At 38.1% G+C, this 17,160-nt stretch overlaps 1 protein-coding gene across 1 annotated transcript in view; it reads right to left on the reverse strand.

Annotated features, from left to right (window-relative positions):
• The window catches only part of WASF3 (WASP family member 3), a 77,278-nt gene that overhangs the window by 37,771 nt on the left and 22,347 nt on the right, over nt 1–17,160 (reverse strand). The window contains exons 2-3 of the mRNA XM_074146453.1: nt 13,242–13,335; nt 12,429–12,500 (exon numbers count right to left, since the gene is read on the reverse strand). The gene's annotated coding sequence lies outside the window, so the exon portion shown is untranslated. The remainder of the gene's footprint in view (nt 1–12,428; nt 12,501–13,241; nt 13,336–17,160) is intronic.

The raw sequence follows: 17,160 nt of genomic DNA on the forward strand, positions 1-17,160 counted from the left end.
ATCTGAGAAAATGTCCACAGGCCACTATTTCAACAACCAGGCAAAGTATTCCCATGAAATAGCTAAAATTATTCTAGCCTTAAAGTAAATCATGGTTCAAACATCTTGCTGTGCACTTCCAACACTAGTGATTCCCACCTATTTAGTACCTCTTATTTTTTCTAGCATAGTAATACCACAAGGCATTAAAATTAAAAAATGACAAAACCAAGAGAACTGCTATTTAATAAATACTATTATTTAACTAACATTTAACCACACCAGGAAATTTCCCACCTAAAGGAAGTTTCTTTCTTGTTCACCACCCGCCTATTCCAGGATCTTTTTGGACTGTAGTCCAAAAAGCATCATTACAAACACAAATTCCTTCTCCATCCATCTGACAATTAAAGTAAGAGGGCACACAGTAGCTTTTCATTTCTGAATTTACTATAAACTACTGAGAGACTATTTTAAGTGTGATTCTTTCAATACGGTCTCTTGAATAATGGCCTTATACATCTTAGAGTGCCTACTTTAAATCTGTTTTGGACATCTAATAGACGTTCTTCTAATAGTCAGTTATGGAAAGCAAGTCACATTTTATCTACATTACAAAAACAGAACAATTCCGTAACACAAGAATCATTACTGAAAGATACTTTATGCTACTTTAGACAATTTGATGCTGGAACAACTTGTAACAGAATAGTAAAAGTCTGCAACTATAAAAAAGCCTTTTTTTTAACATTTAGGCTACAATAATGCACAAATAGCTCTTGGAGACCATATCGAGAGCTTTTGTCAGAGCATTCATTCCTCCTTCACAAACAGTAAGTGTTATCAGCAGCAAATACCTTGATTATTTAACGAAAATATAAATTGCAGCTAGACCTTGCTGACTTCCATTGATCCCATTTAACAGAGCCTTACTGGATTTAAAGTGCTTGAAATAACCGTCTGGGTCACAGCCCATGCGACAAAGGCAGCCCGGTAAGGCCTCAGGAGCCAGCCTGCAGGGAGAACATGCCGTTCAGATCCTTAAATGACCTCAAGCTACACCAGAAGCAAATTCAGTAATTTGTTTCTCAGAATTCTAATTATCCCTGAATTGGAAGCAACAGCACAAAAGGGATGAAGCATCCACTTCTTTCCAATACTATCAATTTTATGGCAACACACAGTGTTCCTTATTTCCTTTTTTATCTAATATACCATTAAAATCCTTTCAGAGGAGCATTTTTCAGAAAAAAAGAAAATAGTCTTAAACTCTTCTTCCCTACAGCAGTTGATCTAAAATGTCACAGGGATGTGTTAAGTTTTCTCATAGTTCAGTTAACCCAAAATCTAAAATGTCATAGAAAAGTGTTAAGTTTTTATAATTCTTTTCCATACCAAAAAACCTCCAAAAAATCATATATGCATATGTACACAAGTGCACAGTTTATGTACATATATGATACATACACTTACACACAAAAATATATACACATTTTTTATACATGTGACACTCTGAGATGATGGAAGAGAGCAATAACATTGGTCAAACTGCAAAAGGAAAAACACTTTGTACCATGACAATTTAGCATTAATCTTTGTCTGTGCCTCCTCCATTCCCAGTTCTCACCAGGCAGGACAGACCTTCCCACTGGGAAACAACTGTAAAGATGCATTATCAGACTACCACAGTGTATCGTGATCCCTAAAATACCTTGCAAGTCAAGCAACTTCAATGTCCACCTGAACTACCAGGTTCTTGGAGCCAGGAGCAGAAATTGCCTGGCACATGTTCCCAGCATGCAAGTAGCCCGTGAAGACTTAAGTTAATACAAAATAAACCAACATCCCTAAAATTCCTCAAGCTGAAGATTCTCACCCACCCCTGCCATGGAATTTCAGCAGGAAACTCGGGATTTCCCTAATTCTTTTGACTATAAACCTACCACCAACACTGCACTTTCCCTACATAACAGAAACCTGGAAGTGGCAGCTAGTCTATGTGGGGGGAAAAAAAAAAACAGATTTATTTTGGGTGTATTTAAAGGAAAAACTGAGCAAAATATTTTGTGTTTGAATCCAACAGCTGAGTCCAAGTGAATCAACATAAAAATTCCCAACCATTTTCATCCTGAGCCAAGTGCACCATCTGTTCCCATGAAGTCCGTCTTCTGGTGGCTACCATCCTACAGTGTATCACAAAGTGCCAGGCGATCAAGGACTGGTGCATAAATCAAGAAAAACACTATAGGTGATAGAGTGCAACACTCAAGACAGTGGCAAAAAAGAAAAAAAACCACCAAAACCAACCCCAAAAACCCACCACACAAAAACACCACCACAAAGCACAAGTAGCCTTATTAAGCCCCAGCATTAATGCAGCCAGGTATTCTACAGCTTTGGGTATTGTAGTTATTTCACTTTGGTGCCTAAAGGAGGGCTGAGCTCCGATACGAGGTTTTCCCCGAGTGGGGATGCCTTTTGTATCTTTTTTACTGCCAGTGTCTGGTAACTGAAACATTAACAATGCAATTTCTCTCTATCATGTAACCTTCCTCTCTCTCTTCCACATGGTCAGGTTAATCACAGAAACCATTCATGTTTGATGCACAAGAAATTAGCAATTCATAATTTTTCAGGTCATAAAATAAGTAATAGTTACAGATGGCACAGCGCAACATCCAGTTAAAAGAAGCACAGAAGCTCCTTTTTCCCCTACAATTGAATTACGTGCAAGTAAGACAGGGTCCAGCAGAAATAAAGATGGATCATAGCCCTTTTCCTGGCCTTATCAATACCGAAGACATTTTTAAAAATTAAGTTATGTGGTCAGATATCCATTTATACCTTTCACCAGGAACAGAACACCAAGAGAAATAAAACTGCAGTAAAAAAAAAATCTGAATACACTTAATATACCTAATATTTTATTAAAATATTAAGCCCATCAGGATTGAAAGCAGCTACATCTCCCCAAATATATAACATTACTTTCTCTCGGTGTTTCTGGCCCTTTTGTGACAGATCCTCCCTTTTACTAACATCCCAAATTCAGATGTCAAAGTTCTGCCCACCATTAGCTTCCTAATAATTCAATGTATAATCCTTGTCTCAATGTTTTTGTTTGTTCTGGATTTGGTATTATCTTGGGTGGGTTTTTCTTTTGGGGGGTGGGTTTTTCTTTTGGGGGGTGGGGTTTTTTTCAGGTAAAGCCTAAAATGAAGGTCAGGCATTAGTAAATGTAACATGTTTTGATACAATAATGTTGGCTTATAAAACCTTATTTGCAGCATTAAAGAGACTTCCTTGTTACACATACAGTAACTCCCATTATGAGACAAATAAGCTACTATAAAACCATAGTGAGTCTCAGACCGAATACAGCAGTTAGCCTTCTCTAAAAATCCCCTTTCAAGACTTGAAGGCTGAAAAGCTGTGTTCCATGAAATCTGGCATTGTATCAACAGATCTCCATGGAGCTGGCAGTGTAGAAGTGCTCCAGAAACCAGCTTGAAGGGGAAAAAAAAAGCATTCTTAACCATGTATAATCAATCAGTAAGAAGAGGCTTAAGCAACTTTTCTTCCCCAGCTAAAATCATCAAATCTTAGCTAAGATTACCGGGGATGCAGAGGTTACCGATGATAATACTAAGTAATTTTTAAAGTTTGCTTTTCTCCAGCATTTCAAATCTGCATTAAATATCCTTTGTGGAACCTCTGTTAACACAAGTCTTGGAGTCTTTCTTCAAGACGCATATGTATATATGTCTTGAAATATATGTCTTGTATATATGTCAGCTTTTTTAAGAGTCTTTGAAATTTCAGAACCTAACATTGAACATTTGGAAGTATCACATTCATTTACAGTTATCTCTGTAATTCGCCTCTTTTAGTCAATGCTAAGTGTGGGTGAATCCAAGTATGGGTGAGCTGGGAAGAAAAAAATAGTATAACAGCATTACATAGTATAATAAAAGCAGAACTGAACAAAATACACGGAGCCCACAAGAAAGAGCAGCACCATCCATCAGTGGTTTTCCACTTGTGGAACTCTGGGGATGTTCAAAGACTTCAAAAGGAATTCAGAAAACTGTAATGAAGGTTAAGGACTGCATTAGCAAGTTGTGTGGTACAAAAGAACCAGAGAGACCTGCAGAGAAGAGTAGCTGGTGCTGATGAACCTGTATGCATCTTATATATATATTTATTATTTTTTTTTGGTAGGGAAGCAGGGATATTTGTTCCAAACTAGCTCTCAATCGGTCTCATTAGATGCTGAACACCATCAGATATGCTCCTAGAAAGCATCTTTTGGTTTTCGACTCATCGGAAATGAAGAGTTCCCATACTCCACAACTGGGGAATTCGCATCACAAACATATTCCTGGATCCAAACCAAACCGATAGCATAACGCACCCTAAAATGCCTGTTGTCTCAGCATGTTTTAATTCTGTAAATAAAGGCTGAAAGACAGCAGTTTTATTTTGTTTCAATTTTATGAGGACAAGGTGGAAGAAAAGAGGCAAATACTGGTTGAAAAAAACCTAATCATCTTAAGGCCGAAAACCTTTAATTATGGCTCCCTCCAATATTTACAAGTGTGGGCTCCATGGGAAAGGAGGGAATAAAGACATTCTTATGCACAAAAGTCAGAGCTTCATCTATCCTCTCCTTCCCTATAATGCACTCAGCCACCCAACGCATGGGGAAGGATCCCATCTGATTCCCCACTAGCTGGCAGTCAACCACACACCAAATTCCTGGCAATGCAGCCAACTAAAACCCACCAAAGGACGAACAGGCTGCCCAAAGCCAACTAAAATCCACCGAAGAAGGAAAAGGCTGCCCAAGCCTAGCAAGGTTGCAGCTGCAAAATAGCATCAGAAAGCCTATTACAGTAAAGTTGCTGAGCAATACCTGTATTACTACAATATCTGTACACCTAGAAGTTAAACTGAATCTCCAAATTTGAGAAATGCAAGCAGCAGCATCTCAATTATAGAGTTGAGAGGCACAAAGCTACTTGATGATGATGTTGGCCGGCACACAAGGCCCCTAAAAGGACTGGAAATTGGACCTAGATCACACCAATACTTAACAACAAATGCTTCAACCACAAGATGAGTTATGATTCCTTCTCAGAAGGAAAACCCAGTTATTGCCTTAGGATCCACTCCACTTAGAGTTGTGCTTTTTAAGACAGCTGTAAGCCAACCACTCCTTGATTTAATTAAATGGATTCTTTTCCCTGTTTCAACATTTCTGCTGTTATAGCTGCTGCTCCTGGCTGAGCTGCTTCCAGGGCTAGAATCAGATTGGAAGTGAGCAGAAACATAATCCAGACGAAAGAAGTCAAAGCAGTTTATGGAATTACTGCCCTTACGGCTGAGGCCACGTAAGCGATAGTGAGAGCACTCAAATCTGCTTCAGTACAAAGGAAAAAACAAAAGAACTGTGATTGAAGCTAACCTCCCATTTCATACTGACACAGGATAGAGGCATTCAAAAGACCAGTTACAACATTTAGTTTTATAGGTAAATAGCAAGCTAAACACAAGGGATTATCTAAAATGTGGTAACTAGACCTGACAGATTAATAACTGCTTTCTACAACAAATGACGTCAATATTGTCACAGAAAGAGGATTTAAGTCTAGTTATAAAATCATAGAATATCCTGAGTTGGAAGTGACCCATAAGGATCACCAAACCCCACTCCTGACTCCACACAGGGCAACCTAAAAGTTAAACCAGATTCCCAAGAGCATTGTCCAAACATTTCTTGAACCCCAGCTGGCTTGGGGTCGTAACCATTTCCCTGCAGACCTTCTTCAGTGTTTGACCACCCTCTTAGCAAATAACTTTTTCCTAATATCCAATCTGAACTTCCCCTGATGCAACTTTAAGTCATTCCCTCGTGCCCTGTCAACAGACACCAGAGAGAAGACATTAGCACCTCCCTTTCCTCTCCCCATCATGAGGAAGCTGTAGATGGCAATGAGCTCACAACTCGGAACCCTCTTCTCCAAACTGAACAAATCTAGTCTCTTCAGCCACTCCTCAGAAGCCATGCTCTCTAGTCCCAATCCATCTTGATGGCAGGAATACCATTATGACACTGAAGAGCTCAAACTGTTGCAATTTTCTGTCACCTTCTGCTGCCACGCTTCCCAAAAATCACATAGGAGTCCCAGCAAACTGAGAACGCCAACAAAAATTTTATTGAACAGATGAAAATACACATCTTATATTTATTCCTCAGGTTCACAGAGGCATCTGTCATGTCACAAGGACTGTATTACATGACATCTCATGTACACGTTACAAATTCTGTTTACCTTGTTAGCCACAGAAGTACTTCATGCCTGCATCATTTCCATCTTTTTACGTGAACACTAACTTGTTATACATTGATTTCTGTGGTTTGTTTACAAAAAGAAAAAAACCAGCATATATCCATAAATATTTAAGACCAAATTAATTTTAGGAGCATGAAGTATTAAAGGATAATTTTTTAATAAATATACAATATGCTGAAAGAGGAAGGTGGATAGAAACTCAGCAAAAAAAACCTGTTATCCACTTCTCAGGAAGAAGTCACCAATCTGATGAAATGTACCATCACATCTCAAGAAAAGTAGTTGCTCTTAGCTCCTGGTAAGTGTTAGGGTCCCTTTTTTCTTTACCAAGACAGTAAGACTGAAACAAGCACAAACCATTAAAAAAAAAAAAAAAAAGAAACCTATTCTCCATATGTTTTTAATATAAAAATTCTTAATTCGTAAAATTCATAGAGAACAGAACATTACTTATTTCCCATTACTTTGACAAGAAGTGTTATAAAATAGTATACAAATAGACTGCATGTTGAACTGATCACATTCATGTTTTACAGTTTCAGAGAGAAACAGCCATCTATCAAAATTCAGTAGACAAACACCTGCAGAGACAGAGCTTCATTGTACACTGATGCCTAATTTAAGGTCAAATTCAACAGGGCTCTGAGCAACCTGATCTAGCTGAAGATGTCCCGGCTCATTGCAGGCGGGGGTGGACTAGGTGACCTTTAAAGTTCCCTTCCAACCCAAACTATTCCAAGATGCCCTGCCCACATTTTAGAGCCATAGTCCAACCTTTTCCTCCTTTATAGGAGCCCTACTGACAATGCTTTCTCTTCTTCACTTCAGGCAGCCTTCTAGTACCTAATGGGGGCCTACAGGAGAGATGGGGAGGGACTCTTTATCAGGGAGTGGAGCAACAGGACAAGGGGCAATGGTTTTAAACTGAAAGAGGGGAGAATTTAGATTAGATATTAGGAAGAAATTCTTTACTGTGAGGGTGGTGAGACACTGGAACAGGTTGTCCAGGGAAGTTGTGGATGCCCCATCCCTGGAGGTGTTCAAGACCAGGCTGGATGGGTCTTTGAGCAACCTGCTCTAGTGGGAGGTGTCCCTGCCCGTGCCAGGGGGGTTGGAACTCGATGATCTTTAAGGTCCCTTCCAACCCAAACCAGTCTATGATTCTATTTGGACCATTTATCAGTCATAGACAGATTCTAGAGACTGTTTCTTACTATCTAAAAAGACTCCAGTAACAAAAATAATGGGACAGGGTAGTTGTTCCTTCCTCTCTCCTATCCATCACCCACAGACTTCCCAAAGTTCCCTCCTTCCGCTGTCAGGATAAAATACCTTACTCAAGTACTGTGTTCTTATTTGAGAATGAAAACTCCTCAGACAGGCCGCATAACATGTGTCAATTCTTTCCACAAAGGCTCAGGACTAGATGCAGCTTCCCCCCAAATCATGGGAAAATGTACCTTGCTAACTAAATGCTGGCAGGCTTCAGATCAGGCAGCTGCCTGCAAAGATTCCAGTGCCTTTTTTCCTTTCTTTTTTTTCTTTTTTTTTTTTTTTTTTTTAAATATAAGGAGCCATTAGTACCTATTTTTAACTGTTTTAATGCATAGCTGAGGTGGAAAAAAAGCTATGTGACTGCAACCAGATGAACAGAGTTTAATCCTATAAATATACAAACTGCACATAAAAAATAAGGAAGCTTTATTTACAACAAAAGGTATATGAATGCAATGAGTATTGATAAAACATGCTTTAATTTTACTCATTCAGTCAAAGAGGAAAGGGCAACCACCTAGATCTTGATGATCATTGCACTGGCTTGTGAACTTAAAGAAAGCACTTTGAACCTAATTTCAACACCTATTTCCAAAAAAGTCTGATTTTCCCCATTCTGGTTCCACAGTGGTTAGTCCTGAAGTTTGCCATGAGTCTGCTTCAAAATATTTTGCATATTGGACCAAAATACTTTTAAGATTAATCTGTCATTAAATTGTTTTGAACAAGAAAAGTTTCCTAGATGTTCATTCTTAACACCAGCAAGTAGTTTTTCAACCTAAACATGCTGAAGCAAAAACAATGGAAAAAAATTACATCCTAAAATGTTGATGTCCAGGACGCTTTTGTTCTTCTTTAAACAACAGAAACAAAGAAAGATGTAGAATTCTGAAGTGAGCTTACTGTAAACTTGCCTCCAACCTAGCACTGTTGTTGCTGTTATCCTCGTGATAAAATGTTCTCCTGTGAAACACAATTATTAGTTTAAATCTCATTGAGCTCATGAGATCCCACAATCCAAGAGGAACAGATTTCTTGACTAGGGCTGTAACCAGCTGGCTGCTGAGCAAAAAGAGGACTGCTATTGCCACCTCTGTGATGTGGCTCCAGGAGACAAAACTGCAGTTGTTAGCACCCTGCCTAAGGCTATTTGAGAATCACATCAAAACTGAGCAAAACTTGTGCAACTGCACTGCAGACCTTCTGGCTTGATAGGGTAACACAAGGTACAAACATGTTGACTCTGATTCTCAAAGAACACCATTTAAAGTTATCTATGATTACATGGATGTTCCACACACCCCACCAAATTATGTAATAAACCCATCAATACTTGCATTGCTCTTAACTACACTTTAAAAAGAGCAATCTACAGAGACTACAAACTGCATGTTTTAAAAAAAAAAAAAAATCAAGCCATTAGAGACTAATCTACACACAGTTCAAGAAGCAATTTAACTACATCAGTTAAATTTAGAAACTGATTCAGTTAATCATTGCACAAGATTTAAATTGCAACCAAGATTTAAATCTCATCTTCAAGCAGATCCCTATGCACTAGCTGCATAATTCAGAAGGGAAGTTACTATGATGCCAATCACAGAAAAAGTTCCGAGAAGAGGTCAATGACTGCATTTATTTGCAGTATTTAAGTAGCACTGAGTTTTCCACTGCCGCGGACAACAATGAAGACTATTTCTGCATGCATTCATATCACTGTCTTGGAAAACGCAATGGGCGTGCTAAGGCTCTCATTGCATAGATGCCTGTTTTACCAAACTACTCCTCCTTGTGTATTAACATCAAACCTATTTTGTGAGGCTGCAATTTAAAAATATAAAGTCCCTCAACTTCATGCAGTCATGTGCAAAACGTAAATAAATGCACACTGAATAGAGTTCAACTGAAGACAGGCAAGAGTTGAGTCCAAATATTCAGCATCTTCTAATATCAAAATCAGACAAAAACCAAGCTCATGATAAACGCATGGATCTCTTAAGTAAAATAAGAATCCGTGATCAGACTTCTCTATCATACTTTTATATCAGTCTCTCCCCAAAGCAGCTTCACCTCCTTTTGACTTTATCATTTGTAACGCAAGCATTCTGGGATACTTTCTCTCTCCTCTCTCATAGGCCTTTTTTCTCCCCAGGATACCATTGGGGAAACATTGTCCTACTTTTTTGCCCCCGTCCACTACTATGCAATTAGAGATCTTCAGCTTTTGACTGGCTGAGTGGTCCAAAAACCTTCCACCATTCTCCAGAAGGATATTTCTCTCTCCTGTCCAATCTACCTTTTGCACTCACTCTCTCCTATTCCGAAAAGTTGCTTTCCTTCAGGGAAAACGCAAACTGTAGTCTTCTGAGGAAAATTTGGAGGAAGCTTTTATTGAATTCTTGATTTAAAACAAACTATTAAGTTACTAAATCATTCTACAATTTGCCAGCCATAAAGGACACATGTTATATTACCGAAGAGTCAGATAGAGCAGGCAGAAGTTTTTGCGAATAACTTTGGTTTAACCCTGACTAGAAGTATCTAAGTTGCTTTCATAATAGAAGTATTTCTAAAGACTGGAACAGTCTTATCCACACAGCAATCACAAACATAATTTTAACGTCTTTCTTCAAAACATATAAGTGAATATGCAACATTTTTATATACCAAACTATAAACATGTATTTCTCATCATCACATACAAGCAATTCTAAAGGAGTTCTTCAGCTGGGCTAGCAAATTGACATTCGAGGCTGGTAAGCATCAGGGTCCTTCTTCAAGCCCTGCATTTGGTACTGCCTTACTGACTACACACTCTAATTTTCTTTGTGGGAAACACTTCTGTGGTGTGGTGTTGTAGGATTACAGTGGAAGTTTAGAAAAGCCAGTGTGTGCTGCTTAACGCAGGATGGCATGTTAAGTCATCAGCAGCTTTCACAAACATCTAATAGGTGGATTTTATTTTGAGCAACTTGACAATTTTTGGGAGCATTTATATTAGCAAAACACACTAGGAAATCCAGAGGAGCAAAAAAACCACAAAAGGCAAGGCACAATTACAATCTAAGTGACAAAATGAATGACCTGATTTTAACATGAAAATGCCTTACTATGAATGCAAAACAGGCAAATTAAGCCATTTAGGTTTTTAATTATAAATTCTAAGTGAAATTCTTTGAAGCAGAAATTTAACAAGAAAAATACTATATTTCTGTAGAAATCAATCATTATTTTAAATACGAGCTTGTCATTTTATTGACCAGGTAGAGTTTCCAAATTGTACTTCCTATTAGAAAGTTTGTGATAGACGAATGATCAGTGTTCAACCAAAAATTAGAGTATGTTTACTAAAATTAGGTTTTAATTTTTAAAAAAATAAAAATCAAAGGCTGATTATTTTCAAGTACATTCAGCATTCTGTCTTTAAATACCCTTCAACTATATTAAACTCCAGACTAATAAATGCTAGATACATTTCAGTTAAAACCTAAGTGAAAGTTGTGCTTAACCTGCACAAAGGAATAGAAAATATTTGATAATACTCCACTGAGTATAAACAACAAATATCTCAAAATAATTTTTGAAGTCTAATGAATAAATAGAAACTAGCTAAAATACTCCTAAACTTACATTTTTATTCCTGTAACAAATAATCTCTACAACCTCCCATGAACAAAAGCAAGCAATGATGTTTCCATGCAGCATGAAATGCAACTGAAATATAACAGTATAACAACAATCGTTAAGCTTATAATATAAAAAAAAAAAAAACAAACCAACGAACACTGGAAGTTAAAACATGACAGCAGTGACTTTTTAAATCCCAAGAGCAGGAGAAGAGGTCTGTCAAGTCAGCTATTAGAGAGACCGTATGTCTGGGGGCCAGATACTGGAGAGATCAGGGATCTTGAAGTCAGCTGCTGGAGTGACCACAGGTATGGATTAACTGCTGGAGACACCTTTGCACTCATGTTTATGTGTATGCACGTCTGTGTGACAAGAGGACACCTGAGGACACTAAATACATAGATTAAGAGGAATAAATCTCACTGTTTCATTAAATAATAATAATATGCTAATCCAATAATTTAGCAGAGTGAAGCATATTTTCAGTCTTTGATACATTCATTTCGTTTACCAAACTGTTTGCAGAGTATTTACTTTTCTTGGCATACTTCCTCACCTTTGATATTTACAGCAAGTGATCTTTTTTCTAAACAATTTCGGTACATAACCATCAAGTTACTTAACCATTTAAGAGGAATATTGGGAGAGGCAGATGGGGGAAAGAATGGATTTTCTTTCATCCTCCTCCTTCCAAGGCTGTTACCATACCTTTCACATTTCTGTTTGCACCATATTGCTTCCTCATCCCTTCATCCTTCACAATAAAGTTTCTTACTTGACACTGTGATTGCACGCAAACATAGGGGAGTTTTCCAGAACTCCTTTGAGTTTTTACCTAATTTAGGGTGCAATCTCTTTCACAACATATGTACTGATAATCATATTGAATAGCATCAAGCATATAATCAGAACTCAAAATTAAAATAAGCATATGTGAATTTCAGCTCAACGGACAAAGTGTGCCAAAGGATCATAGCCAGGGTCAGCTTTGGGACATAGGCAAAGTCAACAACAGTATCCTAAAGCACTGCTGCACACTTTGCTTTTTTCAGAGACCTTGAAGCAAGGCTGGCTGCAGATTCTGCCAAAGGCAACACTGGGGTGTGCAACGCAGGAAGAACACAGTCTCTCCTATGAGTAGTTAATACTACTTTTAACCTCCTCATGCTCTCAGAAGGAAGAACAACAAACCTGCTCTCCAGCTTCTTCCCCTGCTCAAAAGGTTTCTCTTTCCCACTGCAGAAGCAGACAAGCTGCAGCCCCCTAAAAAAAAAAAATAAATTTAATAATCAGCTTTACTTAAATTCTAACAAAATTGTCTGCACTTTGACAATAGCCCTTCATTAGCACCACCCAGTGTGGCTCACATCTTACGTCACACAGTGAAGGAAGTGCAATACAGCTGTCTTCATACTCTTCCACCAACACAACAGATACTCCTCATCTAAAAGTCTGTAGTGTGCACATTGTAGCTGAGACAGACTGGGGGACGGGCGGATTTTTCCCCACAAAGCTAGTTTAATATCAATAAACATAAATCTTTTATTATCCATTGCACTTTGAGGCAAACAGTCAAACATTTAACCTCAGCAGATTTGGTTTAAATCTCTAAGATGACACATCAGCAAAGTACAGATTATACAGGGTAAAAGTAATTAACAGATGCAAATTTAGAAATCCAATATCTCATGAACATCCACGAATAAAGTAAATTTATTTCTGTTTTCTACACAATAAGATTAGTGTTTAAATTATGCTTGTCTCCTGGGCCAGCAGTGCTTTTGACATTTGTCTCAGGGCCTAATACAGCATAGCTTCAGTATCACAAAAATATAAACCTCCTTCCCAATGCTAACTCAAAACCTCCTGGACAGTTTCCAAACTTCATCATTGGTTTTCAGTTTAAGGACCTACCACACTTTTCAAAGCTATTTGTAATAGATTTAGACAAATGCAAATTAAGTGACAAGGCATGTTCAGTAAGAGCTCTCTTGAACAACTTACCATTTAAAAAAAGGGAGCAGAGAACATCCTTTCTGTTTACACGTTTGAGAAGGCAGCTCTTCTGTAACTTGCTCACACCCTCAGGCAGCTTTATCTGCAAACAAAGACAAATTGAAACTCAGCTTTTCAATAACAGAATAATTAAAGATATGCATTAAAAAAATCAGTTTCAGTGATCGGTTGAAAAAAACCTTAAAAATGCACGAGTAGCATCTAGATGTACTTTTAACTGTTTTGAGCTAAATGTTATTTCATATTAACAGCTTAAATTTTTTCAAGGTAAGAAAATAGCTTACGTTATTTTATAATCAATGCCTTTTTTTTTTTTTATCTGGCAATATCTGCAGAGAAGGTAACTCTTACCCACTTAAAAACTGTGGGGTTAGAAAAATGTATAGTAATGGCCTATTGTAAAGCATAATAAAATAGCAGATTTGAGTCCCTCTGATATACTTCACAGGATGTTAAACATTACTAAACACAAACCCGCTAAAACAAAACAAACACTAAAAAAGCAATGAGAATCTTTTGCAAAAAGTATTGAGATGTTTCCATGAAAATAATACAGATGCTAGCATCCAGAAAATATTCTTATAGATTAATATTTAGTCATAACTGGAATTTTGATAAAGTAAGTTTTTATGGTTAAGACATAGCTGCCCTTTCTGTAAGAACTGTACAAAGATGATCTCTAGACTAGATCATTTGATTTTAAGAGACTAATACTACAGCCATATTTTTAAAGGCTGCTGCTACACATTCCTTGATGGAACTTGATTAGACATCGTAGACAAAAATTTTCACGAGAGATAAAAACTACTTCTATTTCAAGGGCACTTTTGTAAAACAGGATTTATAACAACACCGAAGCACCTAGAAGAGCAAGACGCTATTAAAGTCACCGCACACAGATTTCTCAAAGGCAAGACATCAATGTTCTACACAACATCTCTTGTTCACTGTTACCAGTCTAAGTTTCCTTCATCCTCCCACAAAATATTCAAGCTTTAACATCATGGTGCCCCACCTCAATTCCAGTAAGCTTTAGTGCAGCAGCCGCCTATTCCAAACATAATATTGCCCTCTATTTAGCTTGCTATCAAGATCTACCAGTTGGCCAGGGCCTTGGTCCTCACTTAACTGTTTACAGGCTAACAGAAGGACCTGTTCTGAAGATACACATTATAAAAGGCTCAGGTACATATAGTTCATTCACACTCAGATGTCTCCCTATCATATCACCAGGATAGGTGTGACATATGGGGAAGAAGGTATCTTCCAAAAGCAGCTTCACAATCCTGACTAAAATTATGTCAAACAGGATCCTATTACCCTAAGTGATTTGAATCAACAGTGATTTATTCAAGTATACCTGTGGTTCTAGAAACAGCAAATCTGCTTTAGAGCAATTAGCCCTAGATTGAAAAACACTACAAAATAGCTGTCAGAGAGCACTAGCCTAGTATGAGGTGACTGGAACTTTATATAGAACTCAAATCGTCTAGTACTATCGGGGTGGCTGAGGACATATCTGCACATGACATTAGGCTCCGCAACAAAAGCACCTTATGAGGCTCTCAGTTCCCCCCACATTGGTTACTCATTCCTGTCCACACACTGCAGTTCACCACTTCCATCAGCTACACCAACACAACATCTGCACTACATACATCACAGGATGGATTCCATGATCCCATGTAAGAACTCTCCACTCAGGTCAGCAATAAGCGTGACCTACACAGGGATAGGAAGGAAGCCAGGAATTACCACGTGAACCACGAGGTTGAGACTCTTGCGCAGTTTTCACAGTGAAATGAGGTCAACTATCCTGAGGTACATTCCAGGGGTTAGTATAAATCCTTACGTGGTTAAATAAAGACATCAAGACATGGCCAATGTCAACCAGCTTTATATCTTTTATTAAATCAGATTTTTGTTTAGTTTTGTGGGTTTTGTTGTTGATTTGCTTTTAAAGTAAAGTATTTTTAAAAAGACCCAGGATAAGCCAGAGAAGAAATGCTGGACTTTCTCACTACATGTTCTACATTTAAGATACACAGTTATGATGAAAAAAATATTGCAGATGCACACAACATGATACAGAAAGGAAAATATATTTCAGTACACCATTGACAGTCCAGCAATATCTATCTACCGGCATAACTGTGAATACATACACTCCCTTTCGAATGGATTCTTTCTTTCCTATAAAATCTTCAAGAGGAAAGAAATCCCAACAAAAGCCATTATAAAAAGATTCTTACTCATTATGAAGTACATCACTGACTCCTCAGCTAAGTGCCCCATTTGACTCATATGCACTGACTAAATTACAAAGTACTGAACAGTTTCAACAGGGTAAGATTTCAAAGATGCAGAATGTATAAAGCTGACTTTTGGTTAGAAATGTATATCCAGTGAATCTTGTTTAAAATCAATGATTTAAAACTTTCTAAGCAGGACTCCTAGAAATGAAGAGATTGTATGCAAGCAATTTGAAGAACAAGCTATATGGCACACAGAGGATTACTTCAGAAATCCACAGAAAAAAAAAAAACAAACACAAAGGATTTAATGCAAGACATAACTTTTATACAGATTGAGGATTAAAAGTATCCAAATGGTAGGTCATCATCAAAGTGGTGAAAAAAGGATTTTATTTTAAAGCCTGCTTCCGGGGTGGGGGGAAGGGGTTTAAAACATGGTTTCATATATGGAGAGCCAAAGCTTACTACTGTAGTTTGAATTACAAAGCAACTTTTATCAATGCATACACAAAAAAGGAAGTGGTTTAAATCCCCCACACTGATTTGCCCTGTTAACTTCCTGTGTGTATTCAATCTTAAAAGCCTGAAACTAAAATCTTGGAAACTACTGTAACTCTACAGCAGACATTTGGAAAATGTCTGGAAACTGTCTGGAAAACCCAGACAGTTTCTGGTGTCTTCAAAGAGCAGAACCATCAATTAGTGGTTACATCCCACTCCATATTTCTACAGTGGGATGTGTGGGCTTTTCTGTAAAAGACCCAAACAATCATTTCCTTAGAACTAAGGGGCCTCTGGGTGGCCCATTCTAAGCAGCTTTCACGAGATTGCTCACAACAACTAGAAAGTTTCTTATCTTTGAACTAGGCTTGATCCAGACCCCAGTCTTAAACTTGGGCACGTAACAGAGCAGCACAAAGGAGAACATAGCAGCCCGTGTCTTCCAAGTTGTCTTTATCTTAAGGTTCAATTGCTGTTGTCTAGCCCAAACTCTGGGCCTCCACAGGCATCCAGAAATGCAGACCTAGTTAAGACGTATACTGTCCTTGGAGTGCAGAGAGAAATCTGCCCTCTGCCAAGCCTTCAAAGGCCCTCCACATCTTTCTGAGAACCGCTTTGATGGTCCGACTTGGTCTACAAAAGACAGCCCTTCAAGCCTATGAGCCACCCCGTAACAGCACTGGTTTGTCATACGTTCTTGGCTGATAAGAAGCATGCCAGCACTGACCAGCGCCCACGCCTCATCTCTTTGGGACCTCAACAGCAAGAGGTTTGTGCAGGACAACACTCTTCCTTAATGGTCAGCAATGATACTTTACTGCAGATGAAGCCAAGTGTAGAGATAAGGCTGTACCACAAATGACTAGGACCAACCACAACAGGCAGGAAGTAGCCCTTTCACTCTCTCACTTCTAATCTAAAAGAAAATATTCTTCAATCACTGACAAAGAAATAAGTCTAATACTCGAAGAAGGAACAAATTTCAGCTGGGATGTCAATATTGAAATGTTTTCAAACACTTGAAAACATTTGTTGGCAACATTCACTGTCCCTAAATCTTCACAGGTAACGATCCTAATCTCACAGTAAAAACCTTCTGTACTATCAGCCTTCTCCCAATATAGCCCCACACTCTTCTCCAGAAGTTTGGT

This window comes from Numenius arquata, chromosome 1 (assembly GCF_964106895.1).
Source record: "Numenius arquata chromosome 1, bNumArq3.hap1.1, whole genome shotgun sequence".
Taxonomy (NCBI): Eukaryota; Metazoa; Chordata; class Aves; order Charadriiformes; family Scolopacidae; genus Numenius; species Numenius arquata.